The sequence below is a fragment of the Rutidosis leptorrhynchoides genome, chromosome 1, assembly GCF_046630445.1.
Source record: "Rutidosis leptorrhynchoides isolate AG116_Rl617_1_P2 chromosome 1, CSIRO_AGI_Rlap_v1, whole genome shotgun sequence".
In the NCBI taxonomy this organism is placed as follows: Eukaryota; Viridiplantae; Streptophyta; class Magnoliopsida; order Asterales; family Asteraceae; genus Rutidosis; species Rutidosis leptorrhynchoides.
In genome coordinates, this window is record NC_092333.1 from 576,395,333 (window position 1) to 576,421,405 (window position 26,073).

General features: G+C 32.3%; 1 long non-coding RNA gene across 1 annotated transcript; it reads left to right on the plus strand.

Moving 5' to 3' along the window:
- The first annotated feature begins 6,334 nt into the window (after positions 1-6,334).
- LOC139882315 (uncharacterized) lies at positions 6,335-7,059 on the plus strand. Its single transcript, XR_011771792.1, has 3 exons — positions 6,335-6,489; positions 6,570-6,706; positions 6,956-7,059. It is a non-coding gene; the product is annotated as an uncharacterized lncRNA (long non-coding RNA).
- Positions 7,060-26,073: the final 19,014 nt, after the last annotated feature.

Consider the following 26,073-nt stretch of genomic DNA (forward strand, 5'->3'; position numbering starts at 1 on the left):
GCTAGAGTGCCACGCTTGATGGACCTCGCCGAAGTAACAAAACAAAATCAACCAAATAGTAACATAGACAACTAATACCAATATTATCATAAGATGCGTCTAAAAATATGGATGAGACATTTTAGAAAACACCATATGGCTGAACAAAAAGTGAATCAGTCTACATTTCTAAACTCTGTAGGTGATCACCAAAGTTTTATAGCATGTGATTAGTAAGTGTTGGGAAATTACGGCCTCACTAATTCCCAACAAACACCCAATGAAAAACAGTAAAGAAATAAGAACAATACACAATACAAGATTTAACGTGGAAATTCCAAAACAGGAGAAAAACCACCGGCCCTCAAAGAGAGAAATACACTATATCACAAATTGTTACAATGATATAGACGACTCTCTTAAGCCAACTACACTCTTCAAAATATTTAACTAATACAACTCTCAAACAAGGGTAAGAAAGAAAGAAATAATCAAATACTTAAAGTGTATTGATTGGTGCAATTTGGAAGTAATCCCATGGCCTCCTTTTATAGTCAATGAGTTCACCTCCAACTTCACTCTTCTACCAATGTGGGACAAAACTTCATTTTTCCTTCTAACCAAAATATAACTAACAAATCTCCACCTTTTGGATAGAAGAAAATAATCATGCTTCCACATTGCAAAGATAACCGATGTAGACGCTTCCTCGACGACAACTTCAAGATCCTCATCTTCATGCCGTTGACATTATCTCCCAAGAGACAAAACTTGCATCTTTACCGAACATTGTCTAAACCGACAATCATTATCATCACAGACAATCATAACTCTTAATAAGAATTATCATACTCCACCATTAAGAGTATAACACTTAGAATATCACATTCCAAGCATTTCACCTCGGCACATGTTGTTGAACAACCAGCTGAAACTTTATGGTGCAACTTCCTGTTTGGCTTTCCCTGGAAGTTTCATCAGCTACAACATCAGTTTCCACCACACAACCTGCATCAATGTCAAACCAATGCTCATGTGCAATTGTGAAACCGCTAACGAACATCCCTTTCCATGGTGGCGCGGACACACCATGAGGATGGTGTGACTTCAGAGGAATTCGTCACTCTCCATAACAACAGAGACAATGTTAGCGTCTTTGGAGCCATTTGCCGGATTAGCTCCACCTGGACAATTAACCCTTACATGCCCAGTCTTCCCGCACCTCCAGCATGCCAGATTCTTCCCAGAGTTTCTCTTTCGCCTATCCGAACACAACACTATCGTATCTCCTGATGACGAGACCCCGTTACCTTCCAGTCTTTTCTCCTCGGATAGGAGCTTGCTAGTAACGTCTTCAAACTTCAGAGTTTTCTTCCCATACATCAAAATAGGTTTCATGTGTTCATAAGACGATGATAAAGATAATATCAACCTCAAAGCTTTATCTTCATCATCCGTTTTAACTCCAATAGCCTCCAGTTCTGAAACAATACCGTTAAGAATACTTAGATCATCTGAAATCTTTGAACCCTCATCCATACGCAGAGTATGAAATTGTTCTTTAAGACACAACCGATTTGAGATGCCCTTGCCCTGGTACAACTGCTCTAGTTTAACCCAAAGCTCCTTTGCCGTTGATAACCCGTGCACATTTGCAAGCACGTTCTTTGCAAGACACAAACGAATCGCACTTGCTGCCCTCAAATCCATATCATCCCATTCTTCTTCATCGAACTTACTGCTAGAATCACTGTCGGGAACAAATGTAGGTTTACCTTTCAATGCCTTGTGTAACCCGGACTGAATCAACACATCCTTGACTTGAACCTTCCATAAGCCAAAATTGATCATCCCATCAAATTTCTCTACATCAAACCTCATTGGACTGAACTTCGACATCGTATCCGTATCTTATAAACAACACTTTCTCTGATTTTGCTCACGTTTCGAATAGCCAAAAGATGTAGCAGGTAGCCAGGACCCTTTAAATCGAAAATCCACAACTCGCCACTAACAAATCCAACTATTACTACGAATCAGAAAAAATATTGTCTAACCAGATACCCTATACGATCAATAGAACTCGTTTCTGATGTGGACGATCCACTCCCGTGGCAACCACAGAGCATACTCCGACTCCTATAACCGAGACCCCTGTCAAACATGATGCTCTGATACCAGTTGTTGAGAAATTACGGCCACACTAATTCTCAACAAACGCCCAATGAAAAACAGCAAAGAAATAAGAACAATACACAACACAAGATTTAACGTGGAAACTCCAAAACAGGAGAAAAACTACCGGCCCCCAAAGAGAGAAATACACTATATCACAAATTGTTACAATGATATAGACGACTCTCTTAAGCCAACTACACTCTCCAAAATATTTAACTAATACAACTCTCAAACAAGGGTAAGAAAAAAAAAAATCAAATACTTAAAGTGTATTGATTGGTGCAATTTGAAAGTAATCCCATGGCCTCCTTTTATAGCCAAGGAGTTCACCTCCAACTTCACTCTTCTACCAATGTGGGACAAAACTCTATTTTTCCTTCTAACCAAAATATAACTAACAGTAAGTTCCCTGGCCACTACAAGATCCGAACTTGAGACCTCTTGCAAGGATTTTAGGCCTCAACCACTCGGCTACCATGTGATACTTACACCTGCTTAATTAATACCAGAAGTTTGTTGATTGTACAGTGAACTTCGAGGAGTCTCAGAACTGACATCATATGGTAAAGGTGTGGGGGTGGCATACAGGTGTTGGGTATGGATGCTTGAAGATTTGTATCAACTAAAAAGCCTTATTGAAGTTGCAACACTGTTTGATGATAGAGGTTGTTGCTCCCCTGATGCTTTTGAATACTACTGAGAAACCATATTTTACATTAGATAGGTTAGCTACTTAAATTAACTGCAAGTAATAATGGAAAACACACGCTACATTTGAAGAATTGGAGCATTGCATTCTCAATCTTAAATACTATGAAAATCATCAATCTTTTTACCAGGGGGCAGAGCTAGTAGGGTGGCCAAGGGATGCTTTGCCACCCTCAAATGTAGTTGAGAATTCAGTAGTTTATTTGTGTTTTAATGGTATTGTTTTAGTGAAAGAGACCGGATGTGAACTTGGGACGGGTATATTGTAGGTTATTTGGGGAAGAAGATATCTTTTTATCATATTTAAGGCTCCACAATTTATTCCATGTTCCATGTTCCACAATTAAAAAAGTTATTATTAGCTAATAATTATTTCTAAAACTTAATTTTTAACCTTTTGATCAAAAAAAGACACTCACAAACCCCTTGATCTAGGTTCAAAATGATTCCCTAAATTCATTAGTTAATAAATCAATTTTAATTCTTTACTCTCTCCAAAATGCCCTTTTAATTCTAAAAACACATGGTATCATTAACAAACAAAGTAGGGTTCAAGAATCTTACATTAACGAAGCTAGGAGAAAGAAACTTCAGCTTCCTCTCCAAAGCATCAGCACTAATCAAAATTATCATCGAAAATCGATTATGATAACTCAAATTGAAAGCCTATCAATCTAGGGTTTCACATTGATTTGGGTTAATAACGGATTTAATCTCGTTATCTAGGGTTTCACATTGAATTGGGTTAACAATGGATTCAATCTTTTAGCTTATGTTTTTGTTGTAGGTGCAGATATTGTTTTGTATTACAATAATCGTGCTGCTAAAATAATGTCACTTGGAAAGATAAGGAAAGCTTTAGATGACTGCAGAATGGTAACTCGATTAGATTCTGGGTTTCTAAAGGTCTTCCTGACTGTTGGAAAGTAAGATTTTTTGGCTCTGCTTTTCCCATTATTTTATATTATTATATTCTTTGAAGCAGTATTACAAAAAGTGCTTGGACTCTTCAATTATTTGCTTGGATAGAAAGCTTACTCTTGAGGCATCTGATGATCTGCAAACTATCTAGGTACCTCATACCAGTTACGTAATAAGTTACCATTTAATAAGGATTTTTATTTTTATTTGTATGTGTATGTACTGATAAATGGACTATGAATTGATATGATGTAATGATTTGTAATTCCACGTCTAGGGTTTGGGGAAAGGAAATGGAGGCTAGATTGAAAGGGCTTTTAAATGCAGAAGTACTCTCACTTCCTACTGCAATCGATTTCAATCAAGGGTTCTACTCACAGTTCATTTAATTACCACAAGGAGGGAATGATTTAAAACGTATTAGGTATAGGTTCAAGTTATTGTAGTAGTTCTGGTTTTCATCCGTTTGTATATGTGTATATGTTTTTGTTTGTTTGATGTTTAACGTTCATATGAAGTTTGCTAATTCCATTTCCTCAACGTAGTGTTTAGGTCAACTTATTTTTCGAGCTCTCGGCCTTATCAACAGTGGGCACAAATGATGGGTTCAACGTAGTACAATTTTAACATTTTTTAAGCTTATTTCTTACTGTTAGTAACATAATAGCATTATATCGTTTATTCTTAGATGTGGCTATTGACAAGTGTGGGTACACATTTACCATGTAGTTGTGAATCTATGTCTACGGTTGTGTTCTTTGTAATTGGTTGAATTTAAGATGCCTTGAGACTGAAGGGACGCTACTTCAGTTTTTTTATAAATACTTTGTTATTTTGTGTGCTATTATTGTCTTTGTTCATAGGTTTGATTTTGTGAACTTGTAAGTCTTATTGGCTAATCAAGAACAGAAAACTAACTTCTACAAAGCATTCGTAACTGCAGTAGGCAAATAGTCAAATCTGTTATCGCAAATTTGCATATTTGCACATAAAATTTACTGTTTTGATACCCTACATCATATGATTGTTTCCTTAGTTACTTGAACGTTCTATCAACAAAACTTTTCAAACCTATGAATCTGAAGTTTAGATATTAATGTTACATTTTTCTTTTATGCATAGTGTTAACCGAAATTATGATCTACATGTTTGTAAATTTTTACAGATATGGAAATGGTAATGTAAGTTGGCTAAATGAACATTGCAGTAATAGTTCATTTACACTATGGTCAAGAGTCATTTTAAAAGGTTTGATTCCATTTTTCATCCAATTCCAATTGTTCTTTTGTTCTTATCGTTACTCTGTTTATTGTTGCTTTGCTTACTATTAATTACTTTGTTGTTCCATAAAGCCCATAAGATCAATAATGAAGGGTTTACAAAAGTAAAAAAGAAAAAAAAACATGCTACCTGTGATTTTATGAATGAAAAAACATATGTTACAAAATTATGGTGCAACTCTAAGAGATGAAGAAGATGAATTGGAAAAAGTACTTATTTGATGGCGAGCAATTACAACAACTATATTTTCACCTCTATTTTTCAAGGTATAAATTACTTTTTCTTTCATAAAATTGGTAATATATGAGCATCATAAACATATATAGGCGCATTAGTATTGCCCTATGGTTGTCATTTTGGTGGTAGTAGTTAATAGTTATGTCATTCAACAAATGTGTATCAATAGACATGTGTCTATAGATAAGGTTGTTTACGAAATGTTAACCTTTGATGTTCACATCAAAATTTATTAATTTATTTCCAGCTGTTTACTGTAACTTGAGACCACTTCGGACTATTTTTTGCTTTGACGGTACTTCTTAACTCATTGCTTAATAAAATTTTCAACATTTTTTATTATAGTTTTGCTATTTTGTGGCATTTGTGGTGGCATGTATGTCTAGCTTGTATATGGATGTCTATAAGGATCAGTTACAATTCATTTATTTTAAAATATGATGCATAGCTAGCAGCTACCCAATAATTGAAAAAAAAAAATTATTGACAATAGCTCCTTCAGGTCTGATGATGCTTTAGGCATTATGTTCTTTTCTATAAAGATTATGGTCTGTACGTGTTAGTAATTACTTCCATTGCAATTTTAGTTTACATAACCTTCACATGTTAGTATTAAGTGTTAGCCGGGTTATTTTAGTGTTTTTATTCTAAGGGTTGGTTGTTTACATAACGTTCCTTCCTTTCTACCAGGTATGTAATTTTGATCTGCCTACTTATGTGTGGATCATTGCGGGTTATGTTTTGTCTTTAATCCGTGTAATAAAGGAAATAAGTCAAAAGTCTTGAAAATGCCATAAGTGCAATTTTAATAAATAAAACCTCTTAATTTTTTATACTAGATAAGGTTGATTGTTATTTAAAAATATGAATTTATTTAATAATTGTTAAAAACTCTTAACTGTATATAAAATAATTAAAATTTCTGGATAACAAGTGTTTCGGGATCTACTCGACCCATTGGTTTGTCACTTACTATGAACAATTCTGATAATTTAATTTGTGCATTTTCAGATTGCTTTTACTGGATCAACTAAAACATGTAAAATTGTGCAAGAATTGACTGCAAAAAGTAATCTAAAGCCAGTGACTTTAGAGCTTGGAGGAAAGTCGACTTTTATCTTGTGTAAGGATGCTAACGTTGATAAGGGTGTAGATCCCATACACTTTGCTCTCTTTGTTAATCAAGTGAGTATTATATAGAATATACTCTGCTCTTATAAAGTATACAAACCAGAGCTATATTGATTGGCTTAACTCTATATAAGGTCAATGTTGTTGTGCGGGATCTCGCACATTCGTTCGCGAGAGTTTACATGATGAGTTTTTGGATAAAGCTAGAGCACGTGCTCAAAGACGCTCCTTTGGTGATCCTTTCCGAAAGGGCATTGATCAAGGCCCCCAGGTATATAGATGTACTTTAAGATTTTCATATAGAGTAGCAAAATGGACGGGGCAGGTCAAAATGGATAAATTTTAGTATGGGTTTGGTTCTTACATAGCTGCATTATTACACCCCTGATCCCCTATAGCTTAAAAGAGAAGAATTATTAGCTAAAATTTATTTCTAAAACCCACTTTCCCACTATACCTTAAAGGATAGACGTTGACGATGAATATGTTCTACAATCATCAATCATTAACTTCATGATAGGTGTGAAATGTATAACTATCTGTCACGATTCGGACGGTTGTTTCACCAGTACGTGTTCACTGCGTACATAGAGATGGACCGGATGAACTACATTCAAAACAAACAGCAGGATATCTGGAAAGGGGGGGGGGGGGGGGGGGTATATGATGCTGTCTGAAGGGGTAACCATATTGGCTCTGAAGTTGGTAGTCGCATTAATTTGTCTGCTTCATTTACCGGTGGTCCTCGCTACATGTATATTCACTATCTTGATGCGCTGCCAATATGTAGAGTTCATGACAATCACAGTTTTTCACAATGTTTACATGTAACGCTAAGTGGCCACCACTAAGAAGGTCCATGGGTATTTTAGATTATTTGACACCTTTGGATAGAGCAGACGCGGTTGCACGGGTGTTTCACATGAAAGTAAAAAAAAAATTTAGTTATTTTAAGGTGGAACAACCTTTCGGATATGTAAAAGGAGGTTGGTGCTTTTTTTACCCATTTTGTCACTGCTGTGGGTATATAATGTAACCATAAACATTTATTTGCTGATTTATGTAACAATTTATGTGTGCAATTATTTTCTTAAATCAGGTCTAGATATTCCTGTGTTTGTCAAAACTATACATGTGACACTAGCAAAAGTAATATGTTTCTTAGTATTTTTTTACAATTTCTTGAATGACCAACTTTTAGCCATTTCGTTGTTTTTTTCTCTTTCTTTCATACATTCAAACTTTTGAAATATTTTATTGTTTATTTGTGTTATCATGTTGAAGATTATCATAAAATATATAATTTCATAAACCCCGCGAAATCGCGGGTCTTTAACTAGTTTTATATTAATGATTAACTTTAAAGTTTAAAGTAGTACAATTTCTACAAAATATCAAAACTCAAAAAGCACTATGCATCATAATTTCGTTTTGAATTATCTGTCATTGTTTAACTTTAACTTATTAAAGAAGTTTTATCAAGAATAATAAACTTTCTTAGTCATATAGTTATTTTACTACATTGAATTATGTGACGATCGCTCCAAATCTATATGGACGAACATGTCATTCATCGATTTCATTGCGAGATATTTGACCTCTATATGATACGTTTTGTAAACATTGCATTCTTTTGAAAAGGCACACCTTAAATGAATATTTAAATCAAAGGTTTTCGACAGCTGATGATTTCTACATATAGACAATCACCTTAAATAATAGTTTACAATAGTACTTCCGTTGACAATGCAGTCAAAATAAGATACATGGTGATGATTTGGTGAATGCAACGTTTCCTTGAAAAATATGCCATGTAAGACTTCATGCACATAGCTTGTCTAACATATAAGCAAACAACGGAAGACTTCTAGGGAACCTGAGAATAAACATGCTAACAAGTGTCAACACAAAGGTTGGTGAGTTCATAGTTTTAATGTTTTGCATAATCTGTACATAAAGGTGGATCACAAGATTTCAGTTGTTTCATCCAGAAACGTTTATCAAAATATTCTACGAAATTGAGCACCCTGGTAACTAAACTTAACGTATATATAATTTATACCCTTTGTATAATCATTTTAATAATACACGCAAACCAACGTGTACGCTTCTCAAATAGCGTACGTCCGTTAAAAGGCTAGTGCTCTAGCTCGGACGGGGATATCAAGCCCTATGGATCCATATACTACTACTCGCGCCCACCAGTTCTTATAACCGGCAGTTACTAGTTACCAAAGCTAAGGGATTTTCGGTTCAAACTCAGTGTAGAATTTAGTATGTACTTGTATCCATTGTGTTTAAAATAAAGTGCATGTATTCTCAGCCCAAAAATATAGATTGCAAAAGCAATTAAAAAGGGAGCAATGAAACTCACCTTAGCAGCATATAAAGTCGTTCACCAAAATGTGACCGAAACTCGGATTACCAAATAACCGTAGATCTCAACCTAGAGAACATATGTTGGTCAATAAATGTCTATCAAGCTAGGATATGTCATAGTGTATCACAATCCTAATGCTCGAGATCGACATACAAAAGTTATCAAAAGTCATTTCAAAAAGTCAATCTGACTCAATACAATAGTTGAATGATCATGGCAATCGAAACATTTTAACATTTCACATAGTTTCCTAATTTTTGTAAAATTAAACTATAGTTTTTATAAGGCTTTAAAATATGATAAAACAATCAATTTTGACAATTGTTCAACAAAACAAGACGTGCCTTATATAAGAATTCATTTACTCCGCTGGTAATATTTAAAAATTCAATTTATCAATCTTATAAACAAGTTGTTTAAATATTAATTGCAGATTCAAAAGTAATTTCAATTAACGTTAATCATAATTCAGTTGATCATATCTTTTAATTCGTTCATCGAAATCATACGATATCTAAAAGAAAAGTTATTGATTTTTCGCCAGCTTTCCAAAAACATGCATATCATATACCTTATATCAGTAATATATGTATTAAATTCGTGATCTATTATAAACTATTTAACGACAAAATTAATCGTACTAGAATGCATAATCCTATATACTCGAGCACTAGTCAGGGATACACTATTAATATATAATAGATAAGATATAAATGCTTACGTATCACTATTGTGATTCAATATTGTAGGAAAGTACGTAGACGCAACGGAGATGATAAATACTAGTTTGACTCACGAGCAAAACCCTTGAACAATACCCAAAACCGCTTTAGTAATAACCCATAGTTTCCTTAGCTCTATCCCGCTTGAAAACTCATTTTAAAAGTGACACGTTCATGACCTCGTCGTAGTATTTTAAGTGATATAATTAGTAATAATAATACTACTAATAATAATAAAATAAATAGTAATAATAATCTTAATAATAATAATAATAATATTAATATTAATATAAATAATAAATAATATTAATATTACAGAGGGAGTAGTATAAGTGTAAACAAAACTCGAGCAGAAACTGACCTTTTATAGGCAACTTTTTGGAATCTGATGCCCATACGATCGCATGGGTTTTATGCCTATTTCTCATGCGATCGCATGACCCCAAAATCCAGCTCACAATTTTTTGTTGTTTTGTTTGTCGACATATTTATATATATATATATATATATATATATATATATATATATATATATATATATATATATATATATATAAAATATAATTTATATTAATTAATTATATATTATATTATATTCACGTGCATAGTTGACTTTTAATTTTTGGTCCGATGACTTGTACGTTTACGCTCGACTAATGTCTCAGTTCCGGTTTCTCGAACGCATTTTCGTACGCTTAGAAAACTCGCAATTTACGTTTTGTGACTCGTACCTTTGTCAAAATATAGTCTTAAATTATCAATAAACTATATCATTCAAAGTGTATCTTAAACTTTCGAGTGTTTTGGTCATTTACTTCTATAAATCATTGTCTCGATATTTGTTAATATATATATATTAACAAATCGTTTTATGACCAAGTTAATATATATTTTCAACATTCATAAATACGTTTTAAATATACGTCGCAAGTTATTCACATAATTAATATTCCAACTTATCATATATATTCAAATAAATATTTAAACCAATAAGTTTAATGTACGGTATCAAACAATTAATACATTGTTACGTTTTCAAGTTATAGTATATATATATGTATCTATATACAAATAATTGTTCGTGAATCGTCAAGAATAACCGAAAGGTATTTGAATATATGAAAGTAATTCAAAAATTTTGAGATTCAGTTTTACAGACTTTGCTTATCGTGTCGGAAATGTAAATCATACAAAGATTAAGTTTAAATTTGGTCAGAAATTTCCGGGTCATCACAGTACCTACCCGTTAAAGAAATTTCGTCCCGAAATTTGAGTGAGGTCGTCATGACTAACAATAAAAATGTTTTCATGACGTATATGTGTTGATAAATAGAGTTTTATCACCGTTGAATTATATGGATAAAACAATCCGATTATTCGAAGCGTATGAGAGAAGTTATCGTAATAAAGTGAAATGAGGGAATAGAGATTCATCATAACTTTTGACGTATTAACGATTGATTTCCGGAATTTAAGGAATAGAAAATCTTCATAATCTATATAAGATTTGATTCTTCAGAAATTAAGGAGATTAAGATCTTCTTTAATTAAATGCGTAATCTGCCTCAATTGCTATGTCTGATATTTTACTATAAATTGACCTCTTCCGTTTCATTTATTTTCATCACTCCTATAAGCTTCCTTCTTATTTCATACTTCCTAATAGATTTTGAAAATGCTTAATCCAGTTCTGATTCTTGATATTTTCTTGGCTATCGTATCCTTCATTCTTCTTTTTTATCTGCCACCAGAGGAGGTTATTTTCTTCTACTATTACCTTGGGGTTATAGTGTTTTTCATTCTCCCGTGTCTTTATATTGCTATACGCATTGATATACACGGTTTGTAATTTCGGGGTTTTTATCGGGCTTTTTATTCTCCATTATATTTCGGAGCTTCATGCTTTTATTTTTCCTTTCCGACTTCAAGTCAAGCGAATAATGGTCCAGAATTCGTAGGTATGGAGTTTTGGATGAACATAGTTAATGTTCTAAGAAGGTAATCGTAATGGCACGATCTTGATTTGTCAAATTACTAGAATATCCAGAAAGATAGAACTATCATGAAGATATGTTCTTAATATGTTTGGAGATTGAGTAGAATGTAAGAGTCGTGTAACATGGCACATGATGACGGTATGATCTGTGAACCTTTATCACGTTCCATTAAAAACTCAGCATGACTTACTGTAATATAATCACGTTGATCAAGTGTCATTATATTATACTAACTCATGCTTCAGTTCCCAACACTACTTCAAACACATTCATATTTTAAACTCGAAGGTTTCAGAATTTAGAAACTAAAATAGTTTCTTTTATGATGTAACACAGATATTGTGAAGAGATAAATGATTTCAGATAATAATAGTTATGAAAATATCTTCAGAAATATCGAGGATATTTATAATGAAAGATACGATAATATCTTAGAATTTCTAATATTAACGGATGGTGAAGAAGATTTGTCTGTGAAGGTTTAGAGTTAGGAGCAAGGTATTCGTTAATGACTTCAGCAGATACTGAATCATTTGTATTCTTTGAAGGCAGGTTTAGTATTTGTGATTTGTCCACAGCCTCCTTCATACTTTACTCAATTCGTTTTCCAGTTTCAAACCTTCTCTTTTTCTGAGCTTTGCCAACACACTATTCTTTATCATCAAACTTTTTACTGTTAAGGTCGTTTACAGTTTTTGTTGCTTCATCAGCATCTTTCGAAATTTCGAGAATTAGTTCGCATTTAGGGTGTTTTTCCGAAACTTCACATTCAAAGTACGTAAGTATAGGAGATAGATGTTATATATACACATATAACTGTTGGTATATACATGCTGCGAGATTTCAAAATATGGATTGCTGATTCCCAGTAATTGGCAAGACAATTCTTGTTACAAGATGCAGATGAGTAAATGATGGGGTTTCAATAAATATAATGATTTTTTGAAAAGTCAAAGATCAATGAAGTTGTTGGTAAGTTTATTGCTAATGTGGTGGAACATAAACGGTTCCCCGGTAACTATGGCGAAAGAGGCAACGTATATATCAAGGTTATAATAAGGCTGTTTTGACTGAAGAATCGAAGTTGACTTGCTGGAGCTGTGACAAAACTGTCTATTTTGAAAAGGGATTGAAAAGTTATTTTAGCTAATAAATGCCAAAGGGTATGACACGGATACGTGTTAAACTATGACTTTGGTTTCGAGGGTTTTTCAGGTACAAGACTGCGGTTAACATATGGTTGGATCATCATCTCGATTGTTCATTATTTGAAGTGTCTTCAGGAATTTTGAGGGATTTGAACATAGATTGTAATCGTTAATATTCATATGATGTTCTAGGAATTTGAATGATACAAATACTTTTCTGGGTTCTATGATGTTCTAGCACAGTTTTGAAGTCAAAGTATAGCTTCGAAAGATGTAGGAATCTAAGAATGATGTCTTTTGTTAAATCTTGACTTAGGATTTTGATTTGTCAAAATTAAAATATGTAATTAAATTTGGATGAGGATGGTTGCTTTGATTTTTATAAAAGTATATATATTGTTGTGAAAGTAGTGAGTATAGTTGAGGATTTGTTGAATCAGAATCGAAGAATGTAACATATTAATTGTGAATTTATATATCTCTCGGGTATTACCTACCCGTTAAAATATTCTCACCATTAACATTTTGTACAAAATAATTTTCTTAATTACAATCTTTATGAAAATATACCTACATATATATTTTTCTTAGATGTAATCATGGATTTAATGAGTTAACATAATATTAATCTCATCTGGTTTTCGACTAGGACTAGAATATATAATCTCTAAAACTTTTAGAAACTACATATTCTCTGCAGAATATTTCTTCGATGAAGTTATAAATCAATACTTCATCGTTTGTTGTTGTTGTTGGTATTCCTTGGTATCTATGGTGCTTATGACGTTGATGTTTGAGGTACAGATTATGATGTTGAGGTGTGGGATACGGATGTTGTTGTTGGTGGGGGTGATGGTACTGTTGGTGTTGCTGATGGTGGTACTGTTGCTGTCGGTGCTGCTGCTAGTGCTTGTAACCTTTACACCACATTCTCCAAAGCCACTACCCGAGCGCGAAGCTCGTTGACTTCTTCTATTACACCGGGGTGATTGTCATTTCGGACTAGTGGATGAATAAGATCTAGAATTTGAGATAATATATAATTGTGACGAGACACTCTGGAAATGAGAGAGAAAATGGTGTCTCGAATAGGTTCGCCGGTAAGTGCTTCAGGTTCTTCGCCAAGAGGGCAATGTGGTGGATGGAAGGGATCGCCTTCTTCTTGTCTACAATAATTAAGTAGGCTACGAACCCATCCCCAATTCATCCAGAATAGGTGATGGCTGATTGGTTGATCCATTCCGATTACACTGTCTTCGGAATTCAGGTGAATATCCATATCGGAATAGCTGTCGGAGTTTAAGGAATTTGAACTGGATACGGGATCCATCTTGTATAATTAGGGAGATGATTTTTGATATGAATTAGATTATAGAATTTAGTTTGGTATTCTTCAATACATAATTTACATATGTATATATAATACCAAATTCCATAAATCACGGAGAAATTTTCGGAAGATGTCAGGAAAAGTTTACAGTAACAGATACGCTAAGATATGAATTTTTGTCTATACACTATTTATGCAATAAATGCAGGAAAACGTGTCTAGACTTGAGAATGATAAGCATGTAATTTCCGACAAGAAATGATAAGCAAAACTTTTAACATGCAGACACGTTCGAAGTCCAGACTTACTAATGCATCTTAACAACTATCAGTTAGACACACTCATGCAAGACCTGGTTCGCTAGGACCAACGCTCTGATACCAACTGTGACGATCACTCCAAATTCATATGGACGAACACGTCATTCATCGATTTCATTGCGAGGTATTTGACCTCTATATGATACGTTTTGTAAACATTGCATTCTTTTGAAAAGGCACACCATAAATGAATATTTAAATCAAAGGTTTTCGACAGCTGATGATTTCTACATATAGACAATCACCTTAAATAATAGTTTACAATAGTACTTCCGTTGACAATGCAGTCAAAATAAGATACATGGTGATGATTTGGTGAATGCAACGTTTCCTTGAAAAATATGCCATGTAAGACTTCATGCACATAGCTTGTCTAACATATAAGCAAACAGCGGAAGACTTCTAGGGAACCTGAGAATAAACATGCTAACAAGTGTCAACACAAAGGTTGGTGAGTTCATAGTTTTAATGTTTTGCATAATCTGTACATAAAGGTGGATCACAAGATTTCAGTTGTTTCATCCAGAAACGTTTATCAAAATATTCTACGAAATTGAGCACCCTGGTAACTAAACTTAACGTATATATAATTTATACCCTTTGTATAATCATTTTAATAATACACGCAAACCAACGTGTACACTTCTCAAATAGCATACGTCCGTTAAAAGGCTAGTGCTCTAGCTCGGACGGGGATATCAAGCCCTACGGATCCATATACTACTACTCGCGCCCACCAGTTCTTATAACCGGCAGTTACTAGTTACCAAAGCTAAGGGATTTTCGGTTCAAACTCAGTGTAGAATTTAGTATGTACTTGTATCCATTATGTTTAAAATAAAGTGCATGTATTCTCAGCCCAAAAATATAGATTGCAAAAGCAATTAAAAAGGGAGCAATGAAACTCACCTTAGCAGCATATAAATTCGTTCACCAAAATGTGACCGAAACTTGGATTACCAAATAACCGTAGATCTCAACTTTGAGAACATATGTTGGTCAATAAATGTCTATCAAGCTAGGTTAGGTCATAGTGTATCACAATCCTAATGCTCGAGATCGACATACAAAAGTTATCAAAAGTCATTTCAAAAAGTCAATCTGACTCAATACAATAGTTGAATGATCATGGCAATCGAAACATTTTAACATTTCACATATTTTTCTAATTTTTGTAAAATTAAACTATAGTTTTTATAAGGCTTTAAAATATGATAAAACAATCAATTTTGACAATTGTTCAACAAAACGAGACGTGCCTTATATAAGAATTCATTTACTCCGCTGGTAATATTTAAAAATTCAATTTATCAATCTTATAAACAAGTTATTTAAATATTAATTGCAGATTCAAAAGCAATTTCAATTAACGTTAATCATAATTTAGTTGATCATATCTTTTAATTCGTTCATCGAAATCATACGATATCTAAAAGAAAAGTTATTGATTTTTCGCCAGCTTTCCAAAAACATGCATATCATATACCTTATATCAGTAATATATGTATTAAATTCGTGATCTATTATAAACTATTTAACTACAAAATTAATCGTACTAGCATGCATAATCCTATATACTCGAGCACTAGTCAGGGATACACTATTAATATATAATAGATAAGATATAAATGCTTACGTATCAATATTGTGATTCAATATTGTAGGAAAGTACGTAGATGCAACGGAGATGATAAATACTATTTTGACTCACGAGCAAAACCCTTGAACAATACCCAAAACCTCTTTAGTAATAACCCATAGTTTCCTTAGCTATATCCCGCTTGAAAACCCATTTTAAAAGTGACACGCTCATGACCTCGTCGTACAATTTTAAGTGATATAATTAGTAATAATAATAATACTACTAATAATAATAAAATAAATAATAATAATAATCTTAATAATAATAATAATAATAATATTAATAATATTAATATAAATAATAAATAATATTAATATTACAGAGAGAGTAGTATAAGTGTCAACAAAACTCGAGCAGAAACTGACCTTTTATAGGCAACTTTTTGGAATCTGATGCCCATGCGATCGCATGGGTTTTATGCCTATTTCTCATGCGATCGCATGACCCCAAAATCCAGCTCACAATTTTTTGTTGTTTTGTTTGTCGACATATTTTTATAAAAAAATATATATATATATATATATATATATATATATATATATATATATATATATATATATATATATATATATATATATATATATATAAAATATAATTTATATTAATTAATTATATATTATATTATATTCACGTGCATAGTTAACTTTTAATTTTTGGTCCGATGACTCGTACGTTTACGCTCGACTAATGTCTCAGTTCCGGTTTCTCGAACGCATTTTCGTACGCTTAGAAAACTCGCAATTTACGTTTTGTGACTCGTACCTTTGTCAAAATATAGTCTTAAATTATCAATAAACTATATCATTTAAAGTGTATCTTAAACTTTCGAGTGTTTTGGTCATTTACTTCTATAAATCATTGTCTCACTATTTGTTAATATATATATATATAATAACAAATCGTTTTATGACCAAGTTAATATATATTTTCAACATTCATAAACACGTTTTAAATATACGTCGCAAGTTATTCACATAATTAATATTCTAACTTATCATATATATTCAAATAAATATTTAAACCAATAAGTTTAATGTACGGTATCAAACAATTAATACATTGTTACGTTTTCAAGTTATAGTATATATATATATGTATCTATATACATATAATTGTTCGTGAATCGTCAAGAACAACCGAAAGGTATTTGAATATATGAAAGTAGTTCAAAAATTTTGAGATTCAGTTTTATAGACTTTGCTTATCGTGTCGGAAATGTTAATCATACAAAGATTAAGTTTAAATTTGGTCAGAAATTTTCGGGTCATCACAAATTAATATAGATTAAAAGCTATAAATACGTTATATACTTTCACTTTTGTTTCAATGTAGGTTATATACCTAATAAAACATTATTGTAGGTCACATATTTTCATAAAAATGTTCTAATTTAGGCAATTGGTGACCGGCTACCTGCTAAACCGGTAAAATCAATTATTTAGCATGTTTTAAAAATTTTATATAATTAATTATTATAGTTAATAGAATATCAACTATATGATTTGTTGTTATACAGATATAAAACCAAATAACTAAAGCCAACGTAAAAACATTCATCGAGAACTTATATTAAACAAATAAAGACTTAAATAACGTATCATAATGGAACAATGATTATAATGATATATAAATCGTAGTATATTCTCACACACATTATATGAGATCGTTAAATTATTCGGCGGCTAACTTATGCCACCCTTAATATAAAATCTTGGCTCCGCCCCTACTTTTTACGAAGATGATGTTTAATTTTTGTAGATTAGTGTTTTACTAAAATATAATGTAACTTTATTCGAATTTTAAGACCATTTTGTATATTGCTTCATTTATGTAGAGGTAAAACCAATCTGTGAAAAAAAATTAACTTGTTAATTTTATAAAGGTTATGAGAATAATATAAATCGTATATTAATCAGTGTGTTGTACAGAGATATATATAACAAGAATACAGTTAACAGAATACACAAAAGTAGGATCATAAGCTAACTTAAGGTGGACCGTATCTTCAGGTAGTTATTTGTAGTGGGTTGACCCATATTATGAAGTGGATGCTCCAATATGCCCCCGCAAGATGGAGGTACCATTTGTAACTCCAATCTTGGATCTAAATGAAAGAAAGGGAAGTCTTGATAGTGGCTTAGTGAGTGTATCAGCAAGTTAATCCTTGGAGCTGATATGTTGAACCGTTAATGTACCATCTTGTATCTTCTCACGAACAAAGTGATAATCCAAGGCAATATGTTTCATTTTACTATGAAAAACCGGATTTGCACAAAGATACGTGGCTCCAACGTTATCACAATGTAGTATAGGTGGATCAGCTGAAATGACACCAAGTTCAGACAAAAGATTGCGCAGCCAAATTAGTTCGGCAGTTGCATTAGCAATGGCTTTGTATTCCGCTTCTGTCGACGATCGGGAAACAGATTTTTGTCGAGCCGACTTCCAGGAAATCAGATTACCCCCAAGATAGACTAGATAACCGGTTGTAGATCTTCCATTATCTTTGGCACCCCCCAATCAGAATCGCTGAATGCGCTAATTGTTGTCGTTTGTCCACGTTTAATGAATAAACCATGATGTATTGTGCCCTTTAAATAGCGGAGTAACCTTTTAAGTGCTTGCCAATGAAGTTCCGATGGATTGTGCATATATTGAGAAAGTTTGTTGATAACAAAGGCAACATCGGGTCTCGTCATTGCTAAATATTGCAGTTGGCCAATCGTTTTACGAAAAAAATGCGGTTCGACCCCTTGATCTGAAGTGTTTTGAGTGAGAGCAATAGAAGAAGACATAGGTATGGACACCTCCTTGGCACCATCCATTTTGTGACCAACCAGAATATCATGAACATGTTTATGTTGTGAAAGAAAGAGTCCATTTGGTGTTGGTATAACTTCAACTCCAAGAAAATGATGGAGTTCACCAAGATCCTTAAGTGAAAACCTGCGATTTAATTTCTGCACAAAGGAATTTATAAACATGGGATGGTTACCAGTTACAATAATATCGTCAACGTACAACAAAAAATACACAATAATTTTATTGCACTTGTAAATAAATAATGAAGTGTCAGCAATGGAGTTTGTAAACCCAGCAGCTACTAGAAAATTTTTGAGTTCTAAATACCACGCACGTGGTGCTTGCTTTAAGCCGTAGAGAGATTTTCGTAATTTGCAAATATGATTTGGATATAGTGGGTGAACAAAGCCCACAAGCTGCTGCATATACACATCTTTGGTGAGAGAACCGTTTAAAATGCATTATTAATATCTAATTGCCGAAGCTGCCACTGATTTGAAAGTGCCAAACTCATGAGTATTCGAATGGTCACTGGTTTTGTTACGGGACTAAACGTGTCATGATAATCGACACCGGGCCGTTGATGAAATCCCTTTGCAACTAGACGTGCTTTAAATTTCTCAATGGAACCATCAGGTTTACGTTTTACTCGGTACACCTATTTGTTGCCAAGTACATTTTGATCCGATTTAGGAACTAAGTCCCACGTGTGATTCTTTAGCAATGCATTGAACTCAACGGACATAGCCTCTCACCATTCTGGATACTTAAGAGCCTGGGAGACACAAGTTGGTTCGATTATAGATGGTAAAGGATGAGCAGTTGTGTGATTTATGAACATAGGATTGTAATACTTGGAATTGGGTTTACGTGTACGAGTGGGAGGAACATGTGGCGGAGGTTGAGCTGTGGTGGCAGGTTGTGGTGTTGGTGGTGAGTCATCTTAAGTAGAGGGTGAATTAGGTTGTGGTGATGGTGATGAGTCATCTTGAGTAGAGGGTGGATTAGGTTGTGGTGATAATGGAGGTGAATCAGTGGTAGAGTTGGAAGTAGTTGTTTCCGTGGAAGAATTAGATGAAGGTGTAGTTGGTGAGATGGTGGATATAGGTGTAGTAGAGGTAGTAGATAAAGGGGGATTAGGTGGAGCAGTAGGAATGTTATGGTCAACATCAGTGTGGATAGGTGTGGTATAATCAGTGGAGCACAACCCAGGAAATTTTGTGTAATCAACGTGTGATTGTTTGAGAGGAAATTCGCTTTCACAGAATTTAACATGACGAGATATATAAAGACGATTTGTGACGGGATCAAGGCACTTGTAAGCCGATTGAGACAAGGAATAACCAAGAAAAATACAAGCGGTGGACTGAGGTTGAAGCTTGGTATTTGTGTACAGTTTGAGCCATGGATAGCATAAATACCCAAAGACTTTTAGTCGATTGTAGTTTGGTTTGCGGTTGAAGAGCACTTTGAGAGGAGTTTTGTTTTTGAGAATGGGCGTGGGAAGACGATTAATGAGATAGGCAGCGGTAGACACCGCGTATGACCAATATTTCATGGGCATTCCAGCATGTTGCATAAGTGCAAGGGCAGTGGTGACTAGATGGCGATGTCGACGCTCCACAAGTCCGTTATGCTCAGGCGTGTGTGGAGGCGTGGTATAATGCGAGATGCCATGTGTATTAAGATATGAAGCAAGGCCAACATATTCACCCCCATTATTGGAATAGAGGGCAGTAAGTGATTGTTGGCATGATTTTTCAACAAGTTGTTTAAATTGAGGAAAAATAAGTGAGACATCAGATTTCTTTTGTAACAGATAAAGCCAAATATATTTAGAAAATTGATCAACAAAAGTAACATAATAACGAAAGTTGTCAACTGATGTTTCAGCGGGACCCCATACATCCGAGAAAACAAATTGTAATGGACGATTACTGACTAAAGATGTTTCACCAAAAGGCAACTTGTGCGTTTTATTACAAAGACAAGCATGACAATTGAAATTAACAGCAGATAAAGAACCGGATGCTATGTGTGCATTCCGGAGAACAAAATTTAAAATCCTAGATGAAGGATGGCCCAAACGATGGTGCCATGTATTATTCAGTGCTACAGAGTTGACTTTTAACGACCCGTCAAAGTACACTTGACGACCATCGTTATCTTAGTCCCACAGCTTGATCATAACTCTATATGAATTTAATAAATAACCTTACATTCTTTATTTAAAAATGATTTCCTATAAAGGAAACCTATCAAAATATGTAAGTTTAGAAAAACCATACATTATTACTTAACTAAAAGTTGACCAAAACAAAGTCAACAGCATCCACTATTAAATGTATCAAAATAGAATGCAAGTTATTGTTTAACAAAAGCTGCCATAAAAAATATGCAGACTCTCTAAGCACAGCGGAAGCAATCAATCATGAACCTGAGAATAAAACATGCGAGTAACTGTCAACAAAAATTTTGAGTGAATTATAGGTTTAATATCGCAAACAATATTTAATTTGAACAAATAAAACTTTATGTTTGAAAATATAAAAACTCCTTTTTGGACCACAAAATTATATGCTAGAAAACATATAAAAACATTATTCCATTTTCCGTGAGCCACCTGGTAACCACTTAACCATTTATTTACCCTTGCCAAACACAATAAATAATATACACCGAACAAGTGTATCTACAACAAATTACGAAGTACTAAACATTCCGATTATAAATTGCTAGCGCGACTAGCTCGAAATGGGGTTGTCAAACTCGATAGATCTATCCGTAGGATTCGCGTTCACCGGTAGAAACCAATGATTACAGTTACCAGACTAGGGAATATTTTTGTTCAACTTACTATGAATAATTTAAACCAACCTCCACTTGTGTCCAAAATATAAAATAAATTGCATGTATTCTCATCCCAAAAGATTTAAATAGAAAAATGGGACTATAACTCACCTTAATAGCAAACGAAGTAACCACACAAACATGCGAACAGCAAATGAAGTAAAGTGATCAGGAATGATCACAACGCCGACCTATAAATAAAGCAGGTCGATATAAATAACTAACTTAGGTCAAGTCTTAGTATGATACCTATTGTACATGTTGCAATTAGACATAGAACAATACTCAACATGCATCGATTTGATCGGAACAGTGTACGGACACACACTTTCTATTTTTAGAAAGTTTCTATTTTTAGCAGGTTTCCATTTTTGGAAAGCTTCTATTTTTGGAAAGTTTCTATTTTTGGAAAGTTTCCAAATTTAGAAAGTTTCTATTTTTAGAAAGTTTTAAGTTAGGAAAGTTTCCTTATTTAGAAAGTCAACAAAAGTCAACTAAAAGTCAAAGTCAACCGGAAGTCAACTCAAAAGTCAACCTTGGTCAAACATAGTCAACGTTAATTTTAAAAGTGTAAGTTGTAATAATAATGTAAGTTATAATGTTTATTAAAGTTAAATATGTCTAATTATGTCATAACATAAGTTTAATTAAATTAAAATGAATTATTAAAGTTAATATAAGTTTAAATGATATAATTAATATAACATAAGTATTTAATTAATTAATTAAATATTAGTCATAATATAAGTATTATTAATTAATAATAAGTTTTAAATCATATCATAAGTATTATTAATTAATAATGAATTATTAATCATATCATAAGTTTCTAATTATAATTATTAAATCATAAGTATTTAATAATTAAGTTATAATTAAATAATAACTAAGCCTTATAATAATTAAATAATTATTTAATCCTTATTATAAGTCTCATTATAATAATCTCATAATATAAGTTTAATACTTACCATAAGTATTTTCCATTAATAATAAAAGTATTATTAATTAAAAGTTTAATTAAATCATAAGTAATAATTAAATGATATAACAAATATATATCTGATAGTGCTCCAAATGAACATATATTTAGTAGCAATATCCTTCCGATATGTAAAGTTTTCAGTTGCAATTGTTCCATTTTCAAGTAATATCCGTTTATATTAAATAAGTGCGAAGACAAAAGGCGAAAACGAAGATTCGAAGACAAAACCGTCCAAAAAGCTCAAATGTACAAGATACAATCCAAGTGGTTCAATTTATTGATAAGTAACGTCTAAAAATGACAAGAGTACAAGTTGCGGAACGCAAAGTACAAGATATTAAATTATACGAAAGGATGTTCGAAAATCCGGAACCGGGACCTGAGCCAACTATTAACGCCCGACGCAACGGACTAAAAATTATGAGTCAATTATGCACAAGAATATAATATAATATTTAAATAATTATATAAATTATTTATATATTATATATATTTAAATAAAACATCGACAAGCAAATGGCCAAAAATTGGTGAGCTGGCCCAGGGAACTCCGCACTCGCGGAGCTGTGAAGGCTTAAACCTCCGCACTAGCGGAGCAGCCAAAATCAGAAATGTCCTATAAATGTAACGAGCTTCTGCCGAGTTTTACACACAAAAAAATAAATAATACTCCCTCTGTAATAATAATATATATGTATAATATATATATATATATATATATATATATATATATATATATATATATATATATATATATATATATATATATATATATATATATATATATATATATAGTATAGGTTAGTTTTATATTAGTTAGTTTGGGTTATGTTAAGGTTATTTTACGGGTTTTGAAGTCGAAATTCTGTCCGTGTAACACTACGCGATAAATAATCAATGTAAGTTATGTTCTCTTTTTTAAAATTAATGTCTCGTAACTAAGTTATTATTATGCTTATTTAATACCGAAGTAATCATGATGTTGTGCTAAAATACTAAAATTGGGTAATTGGGCTTTGTACCATAATTGGGGTTTGGACAAAAGAACGACACTTGTGGAAATTAGACTATGGGCTATTAATGGGCTTTATATTTGTTTAACTAAATGATAGTTTGTTAATTTAAAATAAAGATTTATAATTAGACGTACCTATAAATAACCACATACACTCGATCGGACACGATGGGCGGGATATTTATATGTACGAATAATCGTTCATTTAACCGGACACGAGAATGGATTAATAGTTAATAGACTTATTAAAACAGGGGTGAATTATGTACAAGGACACTTGGCGTAATTGTTAACAAAGTATTAAAACCTTGGGTTACACGCAGTCGATATCCTGATGTAATTATTAAACAAAGTATTAAGACCTTGTTACAGTTTAAGTCCCCAATTAGTTAAAATATTTGACTTCGGATATAAGGATAATTTGACGAGGACACTTGCACTTTATATTTATGACTGATGGACTGTTATGGACAAAAACCAGACGGACATATTGAATAATCCAGGACAAAAGACAATTAACCCATGGTAATAAACTAAAATCAACACGTCAAACATCATGATTACGGAAGTTTAAAGAAGCATAATTCCTTTATTTTCATATTTAATTGCACTTTTAATTATCGCACTTTTATTTATTATCATTTTATTTAATTGCACTTTTAATTATCGTTCTCTTTAATTATCGCAATTTTATTTTATCGCACTTTTATTTATCGCAATTTCATTATCGTTATTTACTTTACGCTTTAAATTAAGTTATATTTATTTTTAATATTTTACATTAGGTTTTAACTGCGACTAAAGTTTTAAAATCGACAAACCGGTCATTAAACGGTAAAAACCCCCTTTTATAATAATTATATTACTTATATAAATATATTTGTATTTTTACAATTAAAACTAATATAGCGTTGAACTAGTTTAAGTCTCCCTGTGGAACGAACCGGACTTACTAAAAACTACACTACTGTACGATTAGGTACATTGCCTATAAGTGTTGTAGCAAGGTTTAGGTATATCCATTCTATAAATAAATAAATATCTTGTGTAAAATTGTATCATATTTAATAGTATTTCCTAGTAAAATATAAGCTATTTCATATACGCCTCGCATCACATCAAGTATTTTTGGCGCCGCTGCCGGGGAAGTTAAACGCCGAAAGCGCAACGCTAAAAATAAGAAAAAAAAAGTTTTTATAAAAGTTTTTGTTAAGTTCTTTTTATAAAAATATAATTTTTAAAAATAATAAAAATATAAAAATACAAAAAGAAAAAAAATAATATATTTATATTTTTAAGAGTTTATAATATTTATAAAGTAAATAAGTATTTTTATTTTAGTTTTAAAATTAAATTTTTATTTAAGGTATATTTATATTTTTTTTATATGTTATAAAACAGAAAAACAGAAAAAGTAAAAAAAATAAAAAATAAAAAATCTGAACCTGCATAAAAATTGAACCTTTCTCAGCTGAAACTGAACCCTCCGCGACTCCCGGAGCTTTTGAACTGGGACTAACCGCACACACGGAGGTCCTCTGACAGGTCAAACATAGTACGCATTAATTACAGTTTAGGGTTTTATTAATAATAATAATAATTATTAACCCTAATTAGGTTTTAAATATTTAATTAATTTGTTTTAGTTTTAATTAATTTGTTTATTAAGTTTTAATTAGTTTTATTAATATATAAAATTAATACTTTTATAAATAATTATATAAAAAATAATATTTTTATAAAAATAGGTAATTTTATTATTTTTTGCCTCTTTTTATAATTTGTATATTTTAAATATTTGTATATTTATCGTTCGTAATTTGTTTTAAACTTAGTTTTTGCTGTAGAATTTTTATATTTCTATATTTTTAGGCTTTGCCGTAAAATCTCTTAAGTGCTTTTTCTTTAGATTAAGATTTAGGAACTTTAGAATTTTGCGTCGCCGTTTATAGATTTTAGTGCCAATTTAAGTAATTATCGTTTTTCGAATAAAATTGCATTTACCTTTAGACCTTTAGGCGCAACTTTTTAGATTTAGTTTTTAGACTTTTAAGTTTCGACGTTTTTCTTTCTTATTTTTATTTTTCGACGTTTTTCGACGCGCTCTTTTTCTTTCTTATTTCTCGACGCTCTAGTTTTTAGGACTTAGAATTTTTTCTATTTCTCCTCTAAAATTTCAAAACGAAAAATTATTTTAAGCGGTTAAATTGATAGACATTCAAATTTTCTGCTTCATAGTAATAGTTGGATTTGTTAGTGGCTGAGTTGTGAGCTTCCGATTTAAAGGGTTCTGGCTCCCTGCTGCATCTATTGGCTATTCGAAACGTGGGCAAAAGCAGAAAAGTCTATTAATTTGATAACTTATATAATTTTTATTTTTATAACTAATAGGATAATTAAGTAAATGCACCACATTGTAGCTAAAATTTGGTAATAAGCGCATTATGG